This window comes from Aythya ferina (genome assembly GCF_964211825.1).
Source record: "Aythya ferina genome assembly, chromosome: 2".
In the NCBI taxonomy this organism is placed as follows: Eukaryota; Metazoa; Chordata; class Aves; order Anseriformes; family Anatidae; genus Aythya; species Aythya ferina.
In genome coordinates this window covers 56,686,619-56,713,529 of record NC_140297.1, presented here as the reverse complement: position 1 = coordinate 56,713,529, position 26,911 = coordinate 56,686,619, and the positions used below count along the sequence as shown (strand labels likewise).

Here is a 26,911-nt window from a genome sequence, read left to right as displayed (position 1 = left end):
CACAGTTAGCATGAAGTCAGCATAAAACATAATGCCAGAATGAGTTCCTTATGTCATATACTGGTCAATTCAACAGGATGGCAATGACACGCCCACATCTGAACTAGACTGAATGTGCACTTCTAAGGGGTCAATGACACATAGTTAGTACTGGTAAGTATGGAGCCTTAGCCTCAAAAGGACTATCCTTTGGCAAGATCAAAAATACGGCCTAACTGAACGTACAACTTCCATGATCTCCATAGAATTATATGACTGTTTTTCAAAGCCACTCTCAAAGAATGCTGTAAAAATGTAGTGCTGTTTTTCTAACCACTCTATCCATACTTCAACCTAACATTTATTTTAGAATCTTAACCTTGAAGTTTAAAGAAGATAGGAAAACAAAACAAAACAAAACAAAACATGTTTACAGCCATTTCCTTCCCATCTCCTAAGAAAAGTAAGCTTACTATGACAGAGAGCAGAGGGCAAGGTCTGCAATATTACCTGTGTGCACACCTATCAATTTCAGAATCTGAATTGCCATTCTCTTGCAACGGCAATAAACACAGTAATAAGTCTTGGATGAAAAGCAAGAAATAAAATAGTTTTGCTAGATAATAGGCAAAAAATCTGCCTGAAAAATAAGCAGTAGTATAATCTCATTACAGGAGAACATCCAGGAAATTAAAACTAGAAGAGCCAAGTGAGTACATTTAAGCTAAAGACTGTTAATCCCCAAAACATACTTGTATTAAGAGTAAAATGACAAATGGCTGTCACAGTGTAATCCTCCTCTTTCAAAGAAGTGGTGATTTGTGGTGTTCTGTTGATTCATTTTCAGTCTCTTGATTAGATAAACATTCTGCATATATATCACACATTCTGTAGTAAAGGCAAATATATTCTGGAGGTGAAAATGGAGAAAAGAATTTGTAAAAAGAAAGCATTTACTGACACAGCTCAGCTGCTAGACTTTCAGGCTTATATAGAAAATCTTTGTGTTTTGTAAAGCATATTGTCTTTCTTATTGAAACCCAGAAGCACTAAAATAAATAAAATCCTCCTGACAAGAATACTAATCATACAATATTTGCCTATGTAAAGAAGTATTAAAACCAAGTCTTCTTAAATATATATATTTTTTCTCATTTATGTTTTATACTCCTATAGCATTAATGGAAATGTATTGTTTGGCTAACAAATCTTGCTATTCTTGAGTCTGTGTTAGCTGTGCTCAAAAAAGACCTCTCCAAAGAATTTAGAAGCAATTACTTCCAATGCTCTCCATTTTTTCCTCTCCTAATTTGTCTGTCTTGAAGGACTGAATGGTGTCAAACTGACTGACACTTTAATGAAACTTAAATGGACCTTTTGTTTTATGTTTATTATGGACATAAAATATTTCCATCAAGAGAGATATCATTGTACTGAGTTTCATCAGTGGTTTGTCTGTTTGGTACATCAGGAGCCTGGCTGTATCAGCGATAACTGGATGTCACCTGTGGGTAAATGCTAGCATGCAGCCAAGTTGTGTTTGCTTTCACTGTTCCATGAGTCAATTTATCCCTCAGCCACTCCAACTATTTTTCATTGTGTTTCCATGTGGAACTGCAGTGTTTTTGGAGCAGTAGTTTGTCAGTAGAACTTTATGTCTCGGTTCCTTTCAGCTGTGGAGCAAAGTCCTCAGTGAATGGAAATCTGGCTTCTTTGACCCAAACCTGTCCAAATGCTGTGTTGCTGCTGGAGTTCTCCAGCCCTTGAAGTTCACAGTCAGTTTATAAGGAAAAAAAAATAAAAATCTAACCACAGGAACAGTAAGTCTTCCCACTCCAAACTTTGGAAACAGATTTTTTATGTATCATATTATTTATTTATTTATTTAACTCTGGAACTAGCCCAGTTCTGATCCCCAGGAGCATATCTGTTTTCACTTGTAATTCTGCAATCACTGCTGATGATTCTAGGAGGACAATGCATTCCTTTCCAGCTAGCCATGGTTTGTTTCTTGAGATTAGGAATAGTGCAGCATGGATTTTCCAAGGCAAGGACTTTTCTTTTCAGTCTTACATGGTGCCTACTTTTCTTCTGGCTTTCTAACGTCATTTAGAGTCAGTTGCTGGCAAAGAATAGTAAGTTTTGGCTGAAGACACTACTGGAGAAAACATCTGCCAAAAACTGCAAAATCTGCATGGTAGAGACATGTCAGATACCTGGCCAAGGGACCGTGCACAATTTATGGTATTGTGGCATGGGACACGGCAATGTTTAACTAGCTTCTGCCTGGTATCTCACTATGTATCATGACAAGAAACTTATTAGGCTTAGTGTCCAGCAGGAACATACCTTGGGCAAATAACTGCTATACATGTTAAGACTTACCATAAACTAAAAGCTATCTGTCTGAATATATCTTCAACATGCTGATTAATTCAGAGTAGTTGTATCAATAAGCATCATGTCAAAATTAATTTTCTGTTTGAATATCACTTTAGTAGACCTTTCAGTTTTCCAAGATTATGTTACAAAAAAAACAATCTCAAGCTAACCTACATAATTAGTTAAAGACACACTTAAAACTTCTCAGAGATCTTGGAAAACAAATATCAGGCTACGAGTCGCTTCAAAAAATAGTGACTGGCAGTTCAAAGAACAGGTAGCCTTAGGATTCAGCCACATGTCCTAAATATCCCTTAAAGTAAATTAAATTAAGCTGAAAACAAACAAACAAAATGTACTTACAAATTTGAAAGTAGGAAGAGTGCAGAAAAAAGGAAATCGCTTCTTACTTCTGTCTCTCACATAGTTTATCTCTATTTTTTTTTATTATTACTGTTTTTCTGTTGCTAACAATCATGGCTTTTAGGCCAACAAGCTGGCAGATGATTCACAGTATTCCTGGTTGAGGATCATGGATCTCATCCAACCCTTACTTTCATTTTCAGGCTGTATCATTGGAAGAGATCCCAAACCCAGATCTTGCACTTTCTTTACAGTCCAGATTAGTTTTTGGGAATGTAGTATCATTAAACTCAACCTATTCCTCCTCATATATAACTTTCCATTAACCTGTCATTAACTGTTAATTTTCTCTTTTCAAGTTCTAATACCTGAGTCATGACCAAAGGGCTGTTCTCCCTTGACAGACAGACAGGGTAAGGTTCATCTCATTTGGTTTAGACATTAATAATGAAGTAACCTGTCTCTTAGTTACTTTTGGGTTACCTCTCTGTCTGATTTATCTGTTTTATTGTAGAAATCTACATTTGATTAATGTGTTCCATAGGAGTGCTTCTTTCTTTGTAGTCACTATAAAGGAAGCCTAGGGTGACAATCTCAAAGGTCTGCATCATCGGTCAATAAATTTTTAAGGGCTGGCCAAGGCTCGAACAACTTGTTATAGCTGTATAGAGCATTAAATTCTTACCTACAGGTCTGGGAAAAGTTTAGTCCCAAAGCACAGCTTTGTTTGTAAACAGACACAATGGTGACCTACACTGTTGTCAAATCCTCTGCTAATAAACAGCATGCATTTCAACAGCTTCCTTATTTCAGTTATTCAATTCCTTTTTCTAGCTACAGTTCTTTAAGCCCTTTCCTGAAGTAAAAGTAGCACATTTTCTTCTGCTTTTGGTCATTAGGTTTGCACTCCAGATTGATTTACAAAAAGAGCATGTGCCTTTTGTATGGTATCTTTATCTGTCTAGTTATTATAGTGTAAATTGCAGCTGCAGCTGTTATCTATGATATTTTTTTTAACTGTCATGTAAAGTTTTGTTAGAAACAAACAGCTGTGAGGAGAAAATGTCACTATATGAGGATGGAGTACACTGAAAGCATAACAGTAAACATTTTCTTCATGTTTGAAATAACATCCTCATCTTATCTTGAGGGAAAGTATTGAGAAAAATATAATGTGGTGTGTTTTTTGTTGTTGTTGTTTTTTTTTTTTTTTTTTTTTTTTTTTTTAGAATTATTTTTTAGAAGTCAGTATAGCTGAAAACAATTTCTTTCTCAGATTATATCTTTCATCTTATCTTGGGCATTTCAAGAATATCATCATTTTCCTAGTCCTCTGAGAATACCTAAACAGCTTGGCTATGACTTGCACACCAGGTGAAAGAATTTTATATGAAAGCAAGGTTTCAAAACAAATTAAAAACTGATAAAAAATGTGAAGTCCATTCAGCAAAGAAAACAAACATCATTCTAGATCTTTAAAAAAGCCTTACAGGTACATTAAACTTATATCTGAGGTATTGACTTTTAGTACAACCAGATAGCAGGGAGGCTATCTGGTTGTACGAACTGGCTTCCAAATATAGACTTGCAAACATTCTCATCTCTGAAGTCTATGATTCAAGACTGACTACTCTTCTAGAATATGTGATTGTCAGACATTAGCTTTTAGGCTCGAATTATCAGGTAGTCTCTTACTTTTGTTATATGGCAGATCAGAGTAGATGATAAAACAAACCCTTATGACTTGAAAATCTACAATATCTGTAACTCTTGCACACCTGACAAAGCATAGCACACATCCTAACAATACCATCATTTCAACTTTATGACTCTAAAACTTGCAGTCCAGGAGAGCAGCACTATTAAGCTTGCTTCTTATTTACTCTCATATACCTCCACTCTTGAAATGGAGATACAGAGAAGGGTTCTGTAACTCTGCCATGCTTTTCCAAGCAAAATTTATTGCTCACATGGAACAAAGTGTTGTTCCCATCAGAATGCTGTCAACAAGTACTTCTGAGCCTTAGCAGCCAGGGTTTCTAGCAATAGCAAAATGCTGCCGAACAGCTAGCTGTCTGTATCTTTATTCTCCAGCACACAGCTTGTAAATAAAAGCTGTGACTGAGTCCTCAGATCATCAGAAAATGAAAATCACTGAGAGAGAGGCAAGATCCTTCCTCATGGTCTGCAGTCTGGTCTGAGCCATGCTGCAGCCCCCACTGAGAACCAGTCTTGGCACTGGTTGCCTAAATCCAGTTTTAACCCTGCTTGCAAAAGACAAGATCTAGAAATCTAGCCCCAGCTGAACTGAAACTTCATCAGTGGTTTTTGTGATCCAACAGCTGCTACCCTTCATAGCTGTTGGAGATGTTCATTCATCTACCACAAGTGAGGATGTCTTGCTGTCATGTGAACTTTCCTCAAGCAGCACCTGTGGGAAATAGTTCCACTTGGCTTACAGCAGTCCCACCTCACTACAGGCTGAAGGCATTCTGGACCACTGCTTTTATTTTCTGTCTACTGCTGATTTCCAAGAAAGTTTCAGGTAATCTAGAATTCACATCTTTCCTAAAATCAGCTAATCTCTACTCTTTCCAATAAAAATATACAAAATGGAGTATTGCAGAAAGTTGAGTAAAAAAAAAAAATAAAAATCTGGGAAACAAAGGGAGGATAAGCTGTAGGATGAAATAGGTTTGTATTGTCCCATTGAAACAGGGTATTTTACATGGACAGAACTCAATTTTGCATTATAACAGAGGGAAGATTATCGTATGTTCCTGAAGATAAGAAGTCTAGTTCAAAAGGGAAAATTGAAAGGACCTAAGTATTTGTGGACCCTAAAGATCAGTGAAATGTTTTTTTGAGTACTAGATGCTGGTAGGGTTTGAGCATCTCCTCTGGGCACTTACATTTCAAAATATTTATTCGACAACACTGTTGATATTCTGCAAATTGGAAATCCAAAACAGCTATTAAGAACAGTAAAATATTAAGACACAAGTTGTTACTTGTCTACTGAAATGTCAATAAATGCTTATTCCCATGCAATTAAACACAGTTCCCAGATAAGTCCCATATATTCCCGTAGAATTCATATACCTTATATGCATATGGCACTGTAATATTAAATTTACTAAATGCAAGAAAACTTTTAGTCTAAGTTTTTCAGTATTATAGCTATAGGTTATTTTTTGGCACCAACCAAAACATGTAATTGCATGTAAGAAAATATGCCATTGCTAAGTATTTCCATTAATACAGCCAATGTATTTTTATGTTAGTTATGTTTCTGGGAATGCTGAGGTCTTGAAAACTCAAGACATTATTTGTTGTTCACAAATCTGTGTTGTATGTGTAGATAATACAGAATTCTTACACAGAGAATCCTGAAATTGTGTATGACTTAAGCTACAATGCCCATATAACCCCAAATGATTTTAAATTCTGAAAAAAACATTTAATTATCTCAATAAAGAATTATATTATTATCAAATATTTTACTATTATGCATTCAAGTAATCATTTAGAGCTTAATTGGACTGGTACCTGTTTAATCTTTGTTTATTCGAAAATTGCAATAAATACAGTGATTTTCAGTCTAATATATTAATACTTCAGGAAATTTTCCGATAAGAATGATTGTTACATTTATTGTCTGAAAAAATAATTTTAGATAAAAGTAGTGTTTAAATTATGAATGGAATCATATTTGTTAACATTTGAATTAACTTTGATTCTAGTGATTTACTGAGGGTCATAGAGTTTAATTGATATTGATGAAGGCTTATATTCAAGTGACCTATGGTTGACACTAATAATGACAAAATCTTCTTTCTGAAAGAAGAGGATTGCCATGGCAGACCTTAAGTAAGTCGGTATTTTCAGTGAGATGACCTTGTTATTTGCATTATTCATGGTATTTCCAATAGCAAATATAAAGCAATATTAAGGAATACAACTGACACCGAGATACTCATACCTCATATAGAATTGACAAGTATTTGAAGGAGCAAGCAGTTTACATAAATGTACTGCAGTATGATATGACCACCTATTCTAGTCTGAGTAAATCTTTAGAATGTTTTTGAAGCTTTTAGTATCTTAGATTTTGTTTTATTTTTATTCTCCGAAGCTTCTTTGTTACGTTCAAAAGGTGCTAAAATGCATATTTGGTAAAATGCATTCAAGAGATTAATCTGGTCAGTGGGAAGAAAAGATATATATGTCTATGCATTTGTATATGCACTTTAGTAAATAAATGGTGTAAGTATTCAAAGTACGTTAATTTTAGCTGTAGTATAAGAACTTTATATCATGTATCATGGGCACTATGACAGAGACATAAAGTGAGGTGATGAAGCTTTGCAGCATGACAGAGGAAAGAATAAGGGAACTGTGAAAGAAGGGATAACAGTGGACAGGCTTGAAGAATAATCCTGTGCTTTTTCAGGGTGTATCTTTGGACAATGTACAATATTTCTTGTTGTCATCATTGAATTTGCAACTGATTGATTTTTCATTGATCAAATGTCAGTGTGCTTACTTTACTATGTACAGTTAACAGTAACGCTCAACAGATTTAACAGCTATGTGTACACATCAGTGGCATATCAATTTACTAGGCTTTGTTTTTAAAACATCATGGTGTCTGAGGGAAGGTAAGGCAAACATATTTTGTAAAACTGAGTTTGCTTTTTATTTGCTGGAATATTTAAAGAGTGCTGGAATCACAGAATCACAGAATCACAGAATTTCTAGGTTGGAAGAGACCTCAAGATCATCGAGTCCAACCTCTAACCTAATGCTAGCAGTCCCCACTAAACCATATCCCTAAGCTCTACATCTAAACGTCTTTTGAAGACTTCCAGGGATGGTGACTCCACCACTTCCCTGGGCAGCCTGTTCCAATGCCTCACAACCCTTTCGGTAAAGAAGTTCTTCCTAACATCTAACCTAAAACTCCCCTGGCGCAACTTAAGCCCATTCCCCCTTGTCCTGTCACCAGGCACGTGGGAGAACAGACCAACCCCCACCTCGCTACAGCCTCCCTTGAGGTACCTACAGAGAGCGATAAGGTCGCCCCTGAGCCTCCTTTCCTCCAGGCTGAACAAGCCCAGCTCCCTCAGCCGCTCCTCGTAGGACTTGTTCTCCAGGCCCCTCACCAGCTTCGTCGCCCTTCTCTGCACCCGCTCAAGCACCTCGATGTCCTTCTTGTAGCGAGGGGCCCAAAACTGAACACAGTACTCAAGGTGCGGCCTCACCAGAGCTGAGTACAGGGGGACGATCACCTCCCTAGCCCTGCTGGTCACACTGTTTCTGATACAAGCCAGGATGCCGTTGGCCTTCTTGGCCACCTGACCACACTGCTGGCTCATATTCAGCTGACTATCCACCATCACTCCCAGGTCCTTCTCTGCCTGGCAGCTCTCCAACCACTCATCTCCCAGCCTGTAGCTCTGCTTGGGGTTATTGTGCCCCAGATGCAGGACCCGGCACTTGTTCTTGTTGAACTTCATGCAGTTGGCCTCAGCCCATCAGTGCAGCCTATCCAGATCCTCCTGCAGAGCTTTCCTACCCTCAAGCAGATCGACACACGCACCTAGCTTGGTGTCATCTGCAAACTTACTGAGGTTGCACTCAATGCCCTCATCCAGATCACTGATGAAGACATTAAAGAGGACCGGCCCCAGCACCGAGCCCTGGGGGATTCCACTAGTGACTGGCCTCCAACTGGACTTGACTCCATTCACCACGACTCTTTGGGCCCGGCTATCCAGCCAGTTTCTAACCCAACGAAGCGTGCGCCAGTCCAAGCCAAGAGCAGCCAGTTTCTTGAGGAGAATGCTGTGGGAGACGGTGTCAAAAGCCTTGCTGAAGTCAAGGTAGACCACATCCACAGCCTTTCCCTCGTCCACCCAGCGCGTCACTTTGTCATAGAAGGAGATCAGGTTCGTCAAGCAGGATCTGCCTTTCATAAACCCATGCTGACTGGGCCTGATCACCTGCTTGCCCTGCAAGTGCTGCGTGATGACTCTCAGGAGGATCTGCTCCATGAGCTTCCCTGGTACTGAGGTCAAACTGACAGGAATACTCAGACATGGTGGTTTTAGGGTGGTCTTTCTAGCTAGAACACCTAGAAGCATTGAAAAACAAACAAAATAAAATTCAGATGCTAACTAAATGCCGATACTGCTTACTTAAGAAACTAGCAGGTGTAAAAATCACAGAAGTTAGGAATATGAGCAGCCACATGCTTAGATGCAAGTTATTGCTCCTATGCCAAATGTCTTTCATGCCATCATTCATGTCATTCATTCTGATGAAGTCAAAACAGCTTTGTTATTGACTTTAGAAGGGGACAAGAACTCATCCTCCAGAACAGGGATATGCACATCTCTACATTTAAAGACTATATGCTCACCTCCCGAGGTAAGCAAGCTGATGCATGCTGTCTACCTCAGGCCTGGAAGTTTATGTGAAATTCAGGAGCTCAACTCCCATTACTTGCACAGTCCACTTGTTTGAAATGTGGTCTTCATAATCTTCAGTATAAAATGTTTTCCACCATTACTCCAGATTTGTATTATATACAAACTCCAGTTTGTATTCTGCTCCTCTGTAGCTCCTTTCCTCTCTGCTACCCATAGGTATAAGCAAATACAAAAGAACAAACAGGCTTTTTTGGAAGTGCTGTCTTTTGCAGCATGCAAGGAATCTGCACATTAGTGTGTCACACTAGGGAAATAATAGAGGATTGTATGACATACATAGGAACAGGCTCTGAAGTGCGCAGTAAAGATGGAGAAAAAAACAAAGAATGCTGGCTGAGGATGGCCTCCAAGTTAACCCTAAGTAGCAATACAAATGTACACTTAATCTACACACTGAAAAAATAATTAAGCTCATATTTTAATGCACCTTCACCAGCAAAGAAATCAGTATCCTCTGGCTAGTGAATGCAGCTATATTTCTGGCTAGTATAGCAAAAGTGCTGCATATTGTTTGTCTCTTGGTTTGGTTTTTGCTTGTTTCCTTTTCAGAGTATGTTAGTATTTGAGAAGTGAAACAACTGTGATTTTTCTGGACATATTCAGCAAACATTAAAAAATTCTGATCATGTGAAATAATGTTGCATTGTTATGCTGAAAGGAAGCCTCAACAACTTAAATATTGGTAAATAGATTTTTTTGTGTGTGTGTACAATGGCATAACCTGTAATTAAATCTAAACTATTACATACCAGAGAAAATTCTGAGTATGAAAGAAATGTTCTTAAAAATTGCAGCATTTTAATGTCTAATCTGCCAGACAGATACTAGCAAATACTTTCTTCTTTATAGTAGAAAATGATGCATTCAAATGGGTGTATAGATAGATGTAACATTTTGAGGTTACATTCATCCCATACTATTTTCCTTGTCATGCTTAGTTTACCAAGAAAATGACAAATTATTTTTCATTTGTTTTCTACTATTCTTAGCCCTGGAGGGTCAGGCTACTTTATGAAAATCAAACTCTACTGTCTTTTTGGCTCTCTCTATTGTCTTTTTGAAATTGCCAACACAAATCAGTCCATGATCATACTGTTTTCCATTATCAGGCTGTTGTTGTTTATAAATTATGAAGCAGACAAATACTGTTTGGTAGGGGTTTCTCCTCTTGTTTTGGTTTTGTTGTTTCCCCATAAGCTTTGCTGTCCCTGTAAGTCTGAGAACAATATTAAAATTGACTGGTAAGCTGAAAAAACACAGTCTTGCAGTCATAGGTGGAGAACACTTATCAACACCAGTGTCATTTTCAAGAAGTAAGTTTTCTAACCTAACACTTTTAAAGTAGTATTTTTTTTCCAATACTAAATACAATACAATCTCAGGATAAGTTTAGCCATTAGAATTTACAGGTTATGATAAGAACATGCTTCAATTTTAAGGCCTGTAATTCTGCTTTGGTGAATGGCCATGAATGCCCACTTATATATATGTACATATATATATATATATATATTTACTCTGCTGACTTGGCAGACAAAACAGCAGTTCTAGAAGAGGAGTTACAATTTTGGGATGATAGAGTCCCCCGGTCTTGAAGCTGGCAGCCACTAAAACATAACTTTCTAGGAGAGGGATCATAGTGCTTTGCCAGGAGGTGTGAAATGCTCATTCATTCTGGATCAGTAATAATCTTTGACTTAGAAGCAGGTTGCAAGTCTTTAGCCTGAAGTCTGAAGCTCTCTGGATTTCTTAAAAGATTGCTCAAATCTCTTACATACTTGAGAATGTAGTACTCATACCTACATACTTGAGTACCTCTTTATAGTGCTCAGATGGCAAACCTCAACAGACCTTTCTATGAGTATGTGGATTGGAGTGGTCGAGCAGAATTCTCTTCCCATTGGGGAAGATAATAAAAAAAATTATTTTGGAGTGAGATGGAAGAAGAACCCAGGAAAAGATGGTGTGCTGCCACTATAATGTCATAGTTTGGGCTTGAAAGAGTTAATTTTCTTTGTAGAGGCTCTCACAATGCCATGTTTGGATTTTTGATGAAAATAGTGGTGATTAACACACTGTCGCTTTCAGTAGTTGCAGAGCAGTGCTTATACAGAGACAAGGATTTATTTATTATTATTTTTTAGCTTTTATGCTGTCCTGACAGTGAGGAGGATGGGGGTGCACAAGAAGTTGGGAGAAGACACAACCAAGACAGCTCACCCAGACTGAACAAAGAGATATTGCACACCATACAATATCATTTTTCAGCAATAAAAGCTAGGATATAGAAGGAGGAAGGGAGGGATGTTCAGAGTTATGGCATTTGTCTTCCCAAGAAACCATTATGTGTGATGAGCTCTGCTTTCCTGGAAGTGGTTGAACACCTGCCTAATAATGGAAAATAGTGAATTAATTCACTATTTTGCATTGCTTGCAGATGTGGCTTTTGCTTTACCTGGTTAACTGCTTTTATCTCAGCTCATGAATTCTTGCACTTTTACCTTTCCAATTCTCTCTCCCAACCCACCTGGGGAGAGTGAGCGAGTAGCTATGTGGCACCTACCTGCCTGGCAGGGCTAAACCACCCTGCCTATGGTATCCCTATTGCTTCAGGAAGCTTTAGGCATATTTTGTGTCATATAGTAGATCTATTCCTGTACTTGAGTGAAGCACTAGACTAAAGGACCATGCAAAGGTTGGTCAACTGTTCTGCACATTTTCAGAGAATTAATTCCTGTATGGAAAGGAAAGATAACATATCACTCACCTTTGGAAGTAGAAGAAAGTTTTTGGCCCAACTACTTGTGTCTATTGCTAAGTGGAGCAGGCTCCAAGTATACATCTACAAATAAAAACATAGGTTGAAAGTCCACTCAGCCATCTCTAAGCTATCCCAAGAAAGTGTGAGATAAACTAGATTATTTTTTTTTTTACCTTGTTTTGCAAACCAGGCATGTCTGCTTATTAGAATCAGACAAAGCACAGGTTATATTGTTGTAGGATATTAAGACAGCTAATACTGGTTAAGATTTTTATGTACAAATGTGAGTATTTGAATTGATTGACCATACCTATGTTCTCTAACAGCATCACATTACATAAGGTCTATGAAATAATACATTGCTTTTATTCTACTTCATGTCTCACAAGTATGCTCTGTAGAATGGCAAAGATTATTTGGAATTTTTGCAATATTATTAGTAAAATTTTAAAGTATCACAATCAAGTTCTTGAAATCTCCAGACGAGTTTTCATTCATATGAGAAATGCGATCTGGTGAATCATAATAAATGAAGTTATAAATAAATAAATATATAAATATTAACACTTGCAAATAATAATTATTTATTGTTATTTTAATTGTGAATTATTTTTATTTCTATTTCTTCATTTTTTGTTCTTACCTAATTAATAGTGAGAAGTGAGGGCACATGGTAATACGGTTTAAGTTGTATGGCAAGCATTGGCTTAAAAAATGCAGCAGCCTTTTGTCCCTTACTGTATAACTACTTGTTATTTTATTGCTGCTGGAAAATTTGAAAATTTTTCAGTTACCTGCCACTGTTTAAAATAGATGCTAGAGCTAAATCTTATATAACCCTATTAGTGACCTGGGGACTTAAAAGGAGAAAAAGCAAATATTGGAAAGGCAGTGAAATTTGTGGCCAGACAATATGGATGGGTTATGGTGTTGGATGGGTTGTACTTATACAGATTTCAACCTGTATTCCCTAGGTCATTAGCTTGCTTGAGTTAATAATTTTTATATATATATATACACATGAATTGCATTCTGGTTTGAATATGACAAATTAAAAATTGAGTTAATTTACTGAAAGCAGACTCTACATGAACTGGTAGGGTTATATATGAGTGGAAAGAAGGGGTAACCAAAGCAGCACAAAGTTCTGCTAGCTCTGCTAGCTCCTTTCTTGTTTAATAGCAGATAGAAGACAGTGGCAGAAGGCAATAGCATCACAGTTTCCTGAGCTTTCCCTTTTTTCTGTCTTTGGTTCTGTGGTAGGAGTATCTTCTCTTCTCCTTTCTCTGTTCATGCTTGTGAATAACATGATACTTGCATGCTACTTTTCTTCTCCACACAAAAGTGCTTTATAAAGAAAAGGTGCAGAACTGCAGCACTATTGACTGACTGCTCTTCCGCTAAAAGCAAGAAACTTGGGTAGCAGCCAGTTAGAATTTCCTCCAGACAAGACTGATATATATGAAATAGGTGAACATCTTATTTCTAAAGCTATTTCCATGATCACATAATTTGTATAGCCATCAGAAGCAATATAAAGATTGATCTAAAATCTTCTGAGCTGAATTGGAAAGTTCAGCTGAGATTTCAGTATGTAGCTTATTAAAAATGTAATTAAATGCTAAACTGTGGTTTAGTGGTTGCTAGTACATTTTCATTTGACATTTGATTTGTAAATATTTCATAAGCATGTGGCTTGTCACCCTCAGTCTTATTAAAAGACTTATTATTACAGGTGTGTAATGCTAGATGCATGTCTACTGATTTACAGGACTGAGGAAATCAGTCCCACGATAGCTAAAACTTCATGCTCCCAAAGCAATGAATCCTTGTGCAGATATACATGGAGCCTGTCTCTGGAGATAATGTTGATGTTGTTTCACTCTTCTTGATTGTGTTAATTTGGTATGTTTTCCTTTGGATTTATACTTGTTTGCCTAAAGTATCCCTAATGGAATTAGCCCAAATCAATTCTTGTGGTAACTTCCAACTCTTAAATGTGCATATTAAAGAAAATCTTTACCAAATCTATGTAAATAAGATGCTTGAGTCAAAACCAGCTTGTATATGCATTCTTATCCTTGTATCAAAAATGCTGAGTCACTGGAGCATGTTTAATATCCAAGTTTTACCGTGTTTTCTGTATTTGTGTCTTAGATGGTGTTATTGACCCCTAAACAGCCTTGATAGAATTCTAGGTAAAAAATTCTCATTTCTGCCACCATTAAGCACTACATTTTTTGAATTGTCTCAGAAAAGAAGCTTCACTGCATATCTCTGAAGATATTTTCTGGGATTTACACTCAGAAAACAGCAGATTAACGAATCAGTTTAATGTAAACTATGTGTTCTTTCATCCTTCTTAGCTTTTAGTTGGTGAACTGAATGAAAAAGAAATATATACTGAAAAGCAAATAGTAATGCAAAAAAAAAAAAAAAAAAAGAAAAAGAAAAAGAAAAAAGCATTTAAAAATGTGGACATCACTATCAAACAATGAAACATACATGCCCTCCCACTGCCCCCTCCCCCCCCCCCAAAATAAATAAATGAATGAATGAATGAAAAAAAAATTAATTCAAAGTTTCCTCCTTAGAAGCATCAGTGTGTGTCTTTCTGACAACTGATTTTTAACTTCTTTGGGAATAGGTATGACTGTTTAGTTACCTTTTATAATTAAACAATGTATACTGAGTGAAAATTAAGCATATATTTTTTAAGCATGAAATTAGTAGGTTTTGAGATAATTAGGATGATCTCCAAATGGTAATACAGATAGCATTTGATATATGCTGCAAATTGATGATGTTTGAGGAGTTTAGGTAGCATATAACCCTCAAAGATTGAAATTGTTTAGTTCAGTTACATACACCCATCAGAAGTTACATCAGTAGATCTTTGGTTCCTTGGAGTATTTTATACAGTCTTTTAATACAGTCATTGTCTTTTGGTACAGTAGTTTTTAAGTATGATATTAATCATGGGACCATGAAGCTGAATTAGTCTCTCTGAAAAATGGTTATTGCTTTTCAAATATAATATATTCAAATATATTTTCAAATATAGAGAATTTGGGCTAATGCCACTCCCAGGAGAGCATATTAGATTCGGATTTTGCATTTCTTCTGGAAAAGTATTGTTCTCATAGCAAGGCACCTTGCTTCCTCATGAACTGACCAAACATGACGGCATGTTTGGTCAGTTCAAGAAAGCATTTTTTTTTTCCTGTAGCAGTATAGATTCAGCCCAATTCTGTTTATAAATAACAGCCAAGTATACTTGCTGCTGGAGGTGATGTGACTTAAGATTACCTCACTCACCTTAATGAGAACACTTGAAACTAAATGGATAATATAAACTCAGATAATAAATATAAAAATTTGTTCTTTCTTACCTTCCCTTTGGTTTCAAGAAAGCTTAGGGGCATTGTGGCTCTTAGAGCCTGCTTTCTTATGATTACAAAGCATAGAACAAATAAGCTGATGCTATTGCATAGGAATTGTATGTTTAGCAATTGTTCATTTCATTTTTCAGCTTCAGTAAACAAACCAATATTTCTGACACTGAAAAATGTGTCCTTAACATTGTCTGTTACCATACCTTCTAAGTATACAAGTTTGTTATATCTATCTTCTTATTTTGTACGTTGGTCTTTGCACTGGGTGGAAAAAACATACAGCCAGTAATGACATGTATTATAAAGATTAATCAACCATAAAGACTATAATTGAACACACAAGTGTAGTCATTACTTGATTAATTACTTCACTAAAATAATCAGTCTCCTACATACATCAGAATAATATTCAGTGATGATTAGAAGAGAGCATACAGAGACTACAACTGCCTTCATTTCTTACATCAAACAGACTTTTCTACATTCCCTTCTCTTTGATTGCAGAACCTGCTATTATTTGACTGTTTCACTTGAATGGACTTTCCCAGCAAAATTTTACCATTCTATCTTTATCCTCAAGAATAAATACTAGGGCCTCTTTTGTCAAATTTTGCATTGCATAAGATGGTGACTTATGGGAAGCATATTTTGAGAAGTACTTTCTAAGTGTCTAGAATATGATGTCACCCGTAGGGCTGAGAAGGAAGTTCATAGACAAAAATTCTATTGTTATAGACTGAAAGCTCTGTTCAGTGAGCAATTATTGTACTCTGAAGCTTTTATTCATAAAATATGCTTTAACTGGAATTTGGCAATTCATACTATAGTGCTGTATCTAAGATCTGTAGTGGATCTCAGGCTGACGAGTATGTGTCTTCCTGTAACAATGATTATGTGTCTTTCTGTGGGAGCAAGTCTGCATAAGTACTAACAAGATCAAGAAGTAAATCTAACTCAAGATATCTTGAAGGTGAGAAATTGTACACACAAGTCTTGAAACTTCAGAGCAGGAGATGTCTTCTGATAACCACTGTCATACTATTTATACAGAAGGAAGATTAATTCATTCGTATTCATCCCTAGCCCTAAAACTAAACCCTAACCCCAACCTTAACTGTAACAGAGAGTAGATTTATATTAGTTATATGGAGTAAATTCTTTACTCTGAAGGTGGTGAGGCACTGGAACACACTGCCCAGAGAAGCTGTGGATGTCCCTTCCCTGTAAGTGTTCAGTGCCAGGTTGGATGGGGCTTTGAATGACCTGGTCTAGAATGACCTAGAAGGTGTCCTGGTCTGTGGATGGCAACGGTGTTGGAACTAGATGGTTTTTAAGGTCCCTTCCAAGTCAAACCATTTTATGATACTATGGTTCTATTATTTTGCAGTGTTTAAGTACAGTACTGTGGTTTATTAATACTATTAAGCAGGCTGAAATAGGTACTATACAGTTCAGTATTTAAGCCATGGTGGAAACGTAAGTGAACATATACAGTGAACAAAAGTAGTCCTTGATGGTTGCTGTTTAACCCTGAGAATTCATACCAGTTTTTCTTACATTTCAAATAGTGTAGGGATTGACTTGGTGTACATTTATATTTAAATGTTATGGAGGCAAATTTATATGACCTGTGCAGTTGGACATTGTGATGTAAGTCTCATTTGAATATATTTGGAATACTAATAAATAATTAAGCTATTTCTCTGAGTCTTCTATTTCTAAGTTGTTGGTGGTTTGTTTGTTTGATTGTTTGTTTTGTTTTTCTGGACTTCCCGATGAAATGATTATTGTGCATCCATTTAAATGCCCAATGCAGTGAATGCCTTGGTTAGTCATTAAACGTAATGAAGGATAATGTGAACTCTAATTTTTTGTTGCTCTTAAAAAAAGCAAAAGCTTTTGTTTCTCATGTTAGTTCTTAAATACAATACTTTGGAACTAACAAAGCATGATTTTTTTTTTGTTTAGATAGCTGTAACTGTCAAGTTCATCCTTCTACAACATGTCTATTTTTTGAATTACTTAAGCACTAAAAACTGCTGAGATTTTAACGCACTATTGATTAGTACAGAAAATTTACACACTGTTGTAAATTGATTTGGTGCTAAAAAATAACTGGAGAAATGTGTATTTTCCTCAATTTTCCTTCTTCCTATTAGAGTTATTAATGTGTTATCCAGAGAGAAGCAAAGTTTCTCAGTTAGTTCAGCTAACTATTGGTGACCCCGACATGATTCGAACATGCAGCTTTCTGACTCCAAATCAGAAGGCTGCGTGTTCAAATGGAGAGAGGCAACAACTATTCTTGCCTGTTCCTGAGAGAGATCTATGCTAACTCTGACAGCAGAATCTGTTCACTAGTAATATTCAGCATAAGCAAAGTTACCCTACCAAGTCACATCTTCAAATGAAAATTGAGGACATACAAAATAGATGAAAATGTGGTCCAGTTTCCTCAAAGTCTAGGGCTTTCTGTAGTCCTGTGACAAACCTAAAGTATATGTTGAGGAAGATTTTATCTTATGTCATTGTTTCCCATTGTTTCTTGGAAGTGCTGAGTTAGCCTAATATGGTGATGTTAGAAGCATCAAAAAACTTGAATAATATGATATAGTGTATTCCCAGTGCGTTCCCTATGGAGCATGCAATCTCTGCTATGAGGCAGTTGCTGATAACCTTGTGATAACAGGTTAATGTGATTCTATGTATGAATACCTGTGTATAATGGGGAAGGTCATATTAACTTCTGTCTGAATATATGCATTGTCAGCACCTGCTTGCTAATCTGATCTGTTTCTCCCAGAACATATATGTTAAAATAAGTTTAACATTTATGTGGAAACCATCACTTGTATATAGTCCAGCACACTCTGATTGCTATGGAAGAAGAAGCAGGGAGAGGGCTGAGGAAAGAACTTCCATTTTACATATAGATATACATAAAAGTTGGTATAGCCCTATAGAGTTGCTATACAGATATCTCACTGGGATTTGGCACATTTGAGGCAAGCCTGGTTTGCAGTACTTTGGAAGGTACTAAAAGAGCACTTGAAAAAGGGAACAGGCAGACTAGTTGTAGAAAGTGGGGAAATTTATAGTAGTAACTAACACATTATTAGTTACTTACCCAAACTCTAACATCTGAAGTCTTTGGTTAGGATCACTTGTATTGTCAGCCTTCTCATCAAGTTAGAAGTGATTAAATGAACAGCAAAGTAAATGCTAAAGTTTATGGCTTCCAGAGGAAAAAAAAAAAAAAAAAAGAGAAGGTGCAAATGGTGACCTCCATCAAAAAATTTATGAAGCCATTGTGCTTGACAAAAGAGCTGAGTCACTAAATGGGTAAAATTTTGACATCCTCATTCATTTCTAGACTCTTATTCCAGTGTTTGCTGATTAATATTATGATCAGTGTGGCACAATCACAGAAAAATTTCCTTTAGGTTGGCATAAAAGAAGTCTGATTATGATCAGTAAAGCAAGCACCTCAGAAGCATACTTGGGGACAAGACTAGCTAAATTTGTATTGCCACAGCCCTGCAAACACTTGGCTATAGTGCTTACACTTGGCACATTTGAAAAGTCCTGGCAGTCAGGCAAAATCCCTGGTGTCTGAAAAAAGGAAAACATCACTCTCATTTTTAAAAAGGGTAAAAAGGATGACCTGGGGAACTACAGACTGGTGAGCCTCATCTCTGTGCCTGACAAGATCAAGGAACAGATCCTCCTAGAAGCAATTCCAAGGCATATGCAAGGAGGTAATCCCAGTCAGCCAGAATGGCTTTATCAAGGGCAAATTGTGCCCGACCAATCTGGTGGCCTTCTATGATGGGGTGACAGTTGACAAGGAAAGACCAACCAATGTCATCTACCTGGATTTCTCTAAGGCCTTTGACGCCATATGACATCCTGATCTCCAAATTGGAGAGAGATGGATTTGAAGGGGGAACCATTAATTGGGTAAGGAATTGGCTTGAAGGTTGCAGGCAGAGAGTGGCAGTCAATTGCTCTATGTCCAGATACAGGTCTGTGATGAGTGGTGTACCTCAGGGGTCTGTCTCAAGACTGGTACTGTTTAATGTCTTCATCACTGACATAGACGATAGTATTGAGTGCACCCTCAGCAAGTTTGCAGTTGACACTAAGCTGAGTGGTGCAACTGATGAAACAGAAGGAAGGGAAGCCATACAAAGGGACCTGAACAGGCTGGAGAAGTACATGTAGACCCATGTGAACTTAATGAGGTTCAACAGGTCTAAGTGCAAGGTGCTGCACCTGGGTCAGGACAATCCTGACATGAATGCAGACTGGAAGAAGAACACATTTAGAGCTGCCCTGCAGAAATAGACTTGGGAGTTCTATTGGACAAAAAGCTTGACTTGAGCTAAGTGCAGTGCACCCTTGCAGTCAAGAAGGCGGACTGCATCCTGGGCTGCATCAAAAGAGGAGTCATCAGCAGGTCAAGAGAGGTGATTCTCCCTCTTTACTCTTACCTTGTGAGGTCTCACTTGGAGTACTTGGAGTACTGTGTCCAGGTCTGGGGCCCTCAGCACAGGAAGAATTTTGATCTGTTAGAATGGGACCAGAGGAGGGCTATGAAGTTGATCAGAGCACCTCTCCTATGAAGAAAGACTGAGAGAGCTGGGGCCTCTCAGCTTGAAGAAGACAAAACTTTTCAGTACTTAAAGAGAGCTTATAAAAAAGATGGAGAGCAACTCTTTGCTCAGGCAGACAATGACAGGACAAGGGGGAATGGCTTTAGGCTAAAAGAGGGGAGATTTAGATTAGCGTTAGGAGGAAATTCTTCACTCAGTGGTGAGGCACTGGAACAAGTTGCCCAGTGAAGTTGTGGATGCCCCATCCCTGGAGGTGTTCAAGGCCAGGCTGGATGAGGCCCTGGGCTACCTGATTTAGTGGGTGGCCTATGGCACAGGGGTTGAAACTAGATGATCTTTGAGGTCCCTTCCAACCCAAGCTGTTCTATGATTCTATGAATAGAAAACAGACTTCAGTCTGTAAGATTGTCAATCTGACATTTCTCATAAACAATTAATTGTCTTAAATCCAAAAACAATAACAAAAAAAATTCCACCAACAAGCAATGAATAGAGGACAGCATGCTATTTGTCACTTGTGCTAGTTCATAAATGTGTATTAACATTTTTGCAAAGCGTAGAGAAATGGATGATTAATAATTTTGTACAAAGAGAACTTCTTATGAGCATGCCAGAATATGGCCTTGAGTGCTAGAATATAGTATGCTATTTAAAGACTTGTCCCCAGAGAGAGAAGAAAGACCCTGTGGATGTTTTTGTTACCTTAAACACAATGGGTTGCCACTGAACTTAGAACATACTAGTGTTTTCATTCCATTTGAATTCTTCATACAGAACATGAAGTCTTAGAACAAAGAAGAAATGTTAAAATTGTACTTAAGACAAAGTCTCTTAAGGGATTTATTGCTCTGGAAATATTATGGAGTATTTTTTCTCATTAAACATAACTTGACTTTCTTGTCCCTATACAAAAAGTGGGTGGGAAGATAGAGTACTTCAGTTGTAAGGAACCTTCAAAAATCATCTAGTTCAACTGCCTGACAACTTCGGGGTTAGCCAAAAGTTAAAACACATTATTGATTATATTATACATAATTTATCCAAATGCCTCTTTGTATTGGGTTTATGTGGGCTAGAGGTATTGGTAGTGTGTGGCTGCAGAGGGGGCCTCTGTGAGAAGAGTCCAGAACCTGGACAGCTCCAGCCGGCTGCAGGAACCACTGCCAGTGAGTGAAGCTGGTTTTTCCTCTGTGAGAGCAGATTTAAGAAAGGAAAAAAACTCGTATGCAACAGCAGCTGGGAGACAAAGGAGTGAGAAACAGCCCTGCAGACACCAAGGTCAGTACAGAAGGAGGGCAAGAGGTGCTCCAGGCATGCAGCAGCAGTTCCCCTGCAGCCTGTGGAGAGGCCCCTGGTGGAGCAGGCTGTCCCCCTGCAGCCCATGGATCTCACATGGAGCAGATCTCCACGCTGCAGCCCCCCCATGGAAGAGCCTCCAGTGGAGCAGGTGGATGTGGCCTGGAGGAGGCTGTGGCCCATGGAGAGCCCCCGCAGGAGTACACCCTGGGCTGGAGCTGCAGCCCGGGGAGAGGAGCCCATGCAGGAACAAGAGGAGTGTGGGAGGAGCTGCTGCCCCTGGGGTACCCGTGCTGGGGCAGTTTGCTCCTGGGTGATGGACCCTGGGTATGAAGCCATGTAGGAGAAGTTTCTGAAGAGCTGCTGCCTGTGGACAGCCACCACAGGATCAGTTTGGGAAGGATGGCATCCCGTGGGATGGATGTCATGTGGAGCAGGGGCAGAGAAGGAGCAGTGGAGACAAAATGTTATGGACTGACTGCAACCCCTGGGGAATACTCCATTCCTCAGTGTGGCTCAGGGGGAACATAGAAGAGGGCGGATGTAGGGAAGGTGTTTTTATTTTGTTTTTATTTTCTTACTGCTCTAGCTTGTTAGTAGTAGGTAATAAATTAGGTAATACATTACATTAATCTCCCTATGCTGAGTCTGTTTTGCCTGTGATAATAATTGTTGAGTAATCTCCCTGTCCTTATTTCAACCTTTGAGCCCTTCTTATCATATTTTCTCCCACTTACCCTTTAAGGAGCAGTTGCGATGGAGCTCAGCTGCCCAGCTGGGTAAAAACACTCCATTCTTGAACACTGAAAGGCATGTGGCATCAAGTGCCTTTCGCTTCTCTCGAAAGCCTGTACTAGTGTTTGGTTACCTCACAGTAAAGCAATTTTTCCTAATGTCTAGTCTAAACCTCCCCTGGCACACCTCTGTGCTATTGCCATGTGTCCTGTCATCAGTTACCAAGATGAAGAGATCATCACCGCCGTCTCCAATTACCGTCTTCAGGAAACTGTAGAGAGCAATGGGTTCCCCTCTCAGCTTCCTTCTATCCAAACTAGACACCCCAAGTGTCCTCAGCCTCTCCTCATAGGACCTGCCTTCCAGCCATTTTATCAGCTTTATTGCCCTCCTCTGGATGCCGTCAAATACCTTATCATCTTTTTAATATTTGTGGAGACCAGAACTGCATACTTTATCTCTCAGTTGCACACTTTGTCCAGATGGATACTGAGAGGGACAGTATCAAATGCCTTATTGAAACACAAAAATATTATGTCCACTGCCTTCTCTTCATCCACCATACAGGTGAAGTTGTATTAGTTTGCTCAGGGCCTTGTCAGAATATTATCTTCATGAAAAGTTTTTAATAGCTCCAAGTATTGTAATCACTTGCTTTCTGCATATAAACTATTAAAGTGATCAAGGGAGAGTTTTATTTTGTACATACATCAATAAGGTTAATTTTTCAATAGGCTTAAGTCATTTAGCTTGTCTGTTATACACAATTCTTTCTGTACAAAGATTTCAACTTCTTGTTTTAAGATTGGATAGCAAGAACACTAATGATAAATTTACAAGGAGAGTGTTGTGCTTAATATTTTTGCACTACACTCTCATCTTCAAGTAGGTGATAGAGTTTATAAATACAACTCTCAAGACAGTCCAGGAAGTTACATATTACAGATTTCAGTCTTTTCAAGGATGGTGGAGGTGTTTATTTTCCCCTACACTGTAGCAAGCTACAACAGATGCAAGACAATCTTGTGACTGTGACTAGGTAAAGTGGAAAAAAAAGTTGTTGACAGATATATTTAAGTAAAGGAAAAGACCATTCTTTGAAAATTGAAGGGGAGTAGAGGTCTTTCAACAATTTCTGTAAAATTAAATCCACAATCAACTAGAACAGTTTTATTAGTCTTCTACTTCAGAGGCATCAGTAGGAATGTGACCTTAAATTTTGCACTGATAAACAAAAGCAATAACTTTGGATTCCCTAGTCCAGTCTCTAGTGGCTCACTGTATCTGGTGCCAAAGAATGAGATACTCCTTGTTATTGCACCTCCCATCTTTTCCTAAATAGACTGCCAAACACAATTGAGAGTAAAGTAAATGAAGACTGGGCTATCCAAGCTATGTGTGCATGCTGAGGAAATCCCTGGTCACTGTATGATTGGTCTTGGTTGATGTTATTGATAGAGACAAACTATTGTCTTTTGGAGAAGCAGTGGATTGAATCAGCTGTCTGTGAAATTTTATACTTAGAAATTGCAGCTGTTCATAATGTTATTATGTATGATGGATTTTTATTTTTTCCAAAATAATTTGTGATTTAAGCACCATAATTCCCATTACCTTTCAATGGATCTTGTGCACTTTAATCATGTAGAAGACTATCTGAAATATGATGTTGGACCTGAAATTAATGTTTTCAAATGGGGCACAGTGCTGAAGTTGGTCTGTGTCATGTGCAGAGGGATTTATCAAGATAAGTAGGCACAGCTGTGTGCCCTGGATGCTTGAGCTTAGTAAAGATAGAAATGTATCCTAAAGTTCTCAGTATTTACATCTTGATTTCTGATTTATTCTTCTAAACAAGATTTTAAAATAGCACAAAAATCTATGGGTAAGGAAAGTGAAAAAGTAAATGGTAGTAAGTTTGGGCTGCGAGAACTGTCAGCTTGAATTGGCTATACAGTGGCAGCAACTGAAAATATCAGATCTGCATACTTCTTGCATTTATTTTCCCATTCCCTTTTGATCCCAGTAATCAGTAATGTTTTGCAAAACTAAATGATTTTTTTTTTTCCTTAGTTTTACTTGAATTACTTTAATCTCATGTTGGACTATAGTAATGAAAAGTGATTAGATACATTGAAAGGAAGAAATGTGGTTTTTGTTTGTTTGTTTTAAAGAGCTGGGAATTGTATGATGTGTTACCTGTCTGGGCATTTAAAAATATTTATATAATATTTATATATATATAAATATATATATTATAATATTTATTAGTACAGCAGAGAAATAGTGATGGTTCAGGACTCTGGAATTGAGTATGAATCTGTGAAGATGTAAAGAAACAAACTGGGAATACTAAGAATATTTTTTTGCCTGTGCTCTGATCAGTAAGCATACTAACCATAATAGAATAAATACTTCTTATAAGTTAAGGCAAAAGTTTTAATGAAAGTTTATTGCTAAGGTTTATATGTGTTGCATAGAGAAAGAGCAAGAAAAGATGTTAAGGAAAAGGGTAAGAACAAAAAAAAAAGACAAGTCTAATGGAGAAATTAAATAGAATATGGAGACAAGCAAGAGCTGTATCAGTTGAAGTTCAAGGAAAAGGAAATATTATTTATATATTAGATGCCACAGTGTTCCATGCTATGAATACTCATTTATCATTCTTTACTATAACCAGAGCATGAAGCTTTTGTGGAAAGAAGTCATGTCATCTCTAAGCAGCAGCAGACCAGGAGACACAAAAGGACTTCATTCATGTGCTTGAGTTTTTGTGTTACCAATAGTTTAAGAAAAAATAAAATAAAATAAAATTAAATTAAATTAAAAAATTAAAAAAAAATAAAAAAAGTTGTCTGATTTCTGTTTGCTGTTATTTCACATTTCACTCCACAAATGCAACAGGAAGAAAACTTTGAGAATAAATAGAGTTCTTTCCATTTATGGCCAAATATGAAAGTCATAGAAAAGTTGAAGTACTGGCAGTGAAGACCAGATTTATTGGACCAGGTAAGATCTAGAAAGAAGGACTACTGATCAGGCAGAATAAGGATGAGGGAAGCTGCACCTGACAGAGACCAGATTACATAATTTTTAAGTGACTGGAAAGACAAACCAGTCACAACTCTATCCCTATCCCCTCACTTCCATTACTTCATTTTTCTATTTCTTTTTTTTTTCTTTTTTTTTTTTTTTGCATTTATCAAAGCGAGGTATAGTTAGGTAATTATGTAAATATGTAATTATATATATATATATATTATATATAGTTAGGTATATATATATTTTTGTAATTCTAACTCATGTTGTTTAAATACATTTTTGAAGATACATTGAACAACCTTACCAGAAAAAAATAAAAATAAAAAATATATAAATAATTGCATTGCATGAACCTCTAACATCTCTTTTTTTCCTTCAAGAAAAAAAAAAAAAAAAAAAAAAAAAACTCAAACTTTGCATGATTTGGTCTATGTTGTACTGAGATTTATGTCAACCTTTTTTAGTATTTTTTTCATGGGAAGGAAAAATATTATCTGGGCAGGCTTGAAAGCTGCTGCATTGAAGTATTGATAAATAAAGGAAGTACAGACAGAATTTTTGGAGTGATTGCAGAGAAATTAGGTTTGTAACTAGCTAGCAATACACCATATTCTGACAGAATAAAGAAGAAACTTGGTTTTCTCACCTGCTTTGTTCCATACCATCTTTATGCCTTGCTTTATTTCCCATCTTTTTACTCTACATAAAATCCAAGACAACTCAGATCTGATGCAATGTCAGAATCTTGCCTTTGCTAAATTGTAGGAGACATTGTATCATTCCCCAAAAGTCTAATTCAAAAACTATTTTTTTAAGTCTATCCTCATAAATTTTTTTGGTATTATTGCCATTTTGATACCAAACACTTATTAAAACTAGGAGCATTGGATGGCTGTTCAGCAGGTTCAGAAATGCGATGAATTAATTGCTCTATTTTTTACTCGGCCAACGAGCCAGAATCACTAATGTACATGTTCTCCCTCTCTCTTTCTCTCTCTCTCTCTTTTTTCTTTTTCTTTTTTTTTTTTTTTGTTTTGTTTTCTTTTCTTTTCTTTTTTTGGTTTGGTTTGGTTGAAGGAAAGATAGCTTTTTTTCCTTTTTTTTTTTTTTTTTTTAATCTGTTGATCATCTTGAAACCAAAGACTTACCCATTTTCTTCCTTATAATCCCTTTTATGATGCAGATGATTTTCCCCAGTAATAAGTAGTTCACCACACTGGGAACACATAGTGAAGAATGCAAGGAATAAAATGACAGGCATGCCTCATTGGTCTGTGTTTTTCAGCTCCAGCTGCCAGCAAAATCAGTACAGTTTGGTCAAAAATCACATGATCTGATTCCCTACGATCTCTTTGCATAGAACTTAATGATTTCTGACTTAAGAGATACTACGATAGTTCCAAAAAATTAGTATGGATTAGAGGATGTTAAATACTTTAGAGAGGAGTCTTTCGTTTTTAAATGTTTAATTCCTAATTTGAATAAAAGCCAACTGTCATGACGCTTTCTTCAGTGCAGCTATTTAAGGAATGAAATGACAGCTTAAGTTTCTTTAACTCTCTTCAAAGTCTATCTCCAAACTAAAGTTGTGAGCTCTGGTGAACTATAAGAGGTGATTAATACATGATAAAGAATATAATAAATATAATGTACTAATTTGCTTACTTTAGCTTCCCAGGACATCAGAGCTATACTTTATATGTATATATGCATACAAGTATATATATCATATATATGAGTATATCTGTAAAGAGTATATATATATATCTTTTTCCAGTGTTCTCCCCCTACCCCATAATGTTATGGCACAGTTTATGAGGAGTGGAAATGGGGACATTGATTTCAGTA

At 37.1% G+C, this 26,911-nt stretch overlaps 1 long non-coding RNA gene across 1 annotated transcript; it reads left to right on the top strand.

The window, feature by feature from the left end:
* The first annotated feature begins 648 nt into the window (after nucleotides 1-648).
* LOC311432509 lies at nucleotides 649-24,784 on the top strand. The gene is made up of 3 exons (XR_014690099.1): nucleotides 649-688; nucleotides 3,084-3,137; nucleotides 24,702-24,784. It is a non-coding gene; the product is annotated as an uncharacterized lncRNA (long non-coding RNA).
* The last annotated feature ends 2,127 nt before the right edge of the window (nucleotides 24,785-26,911 follow it).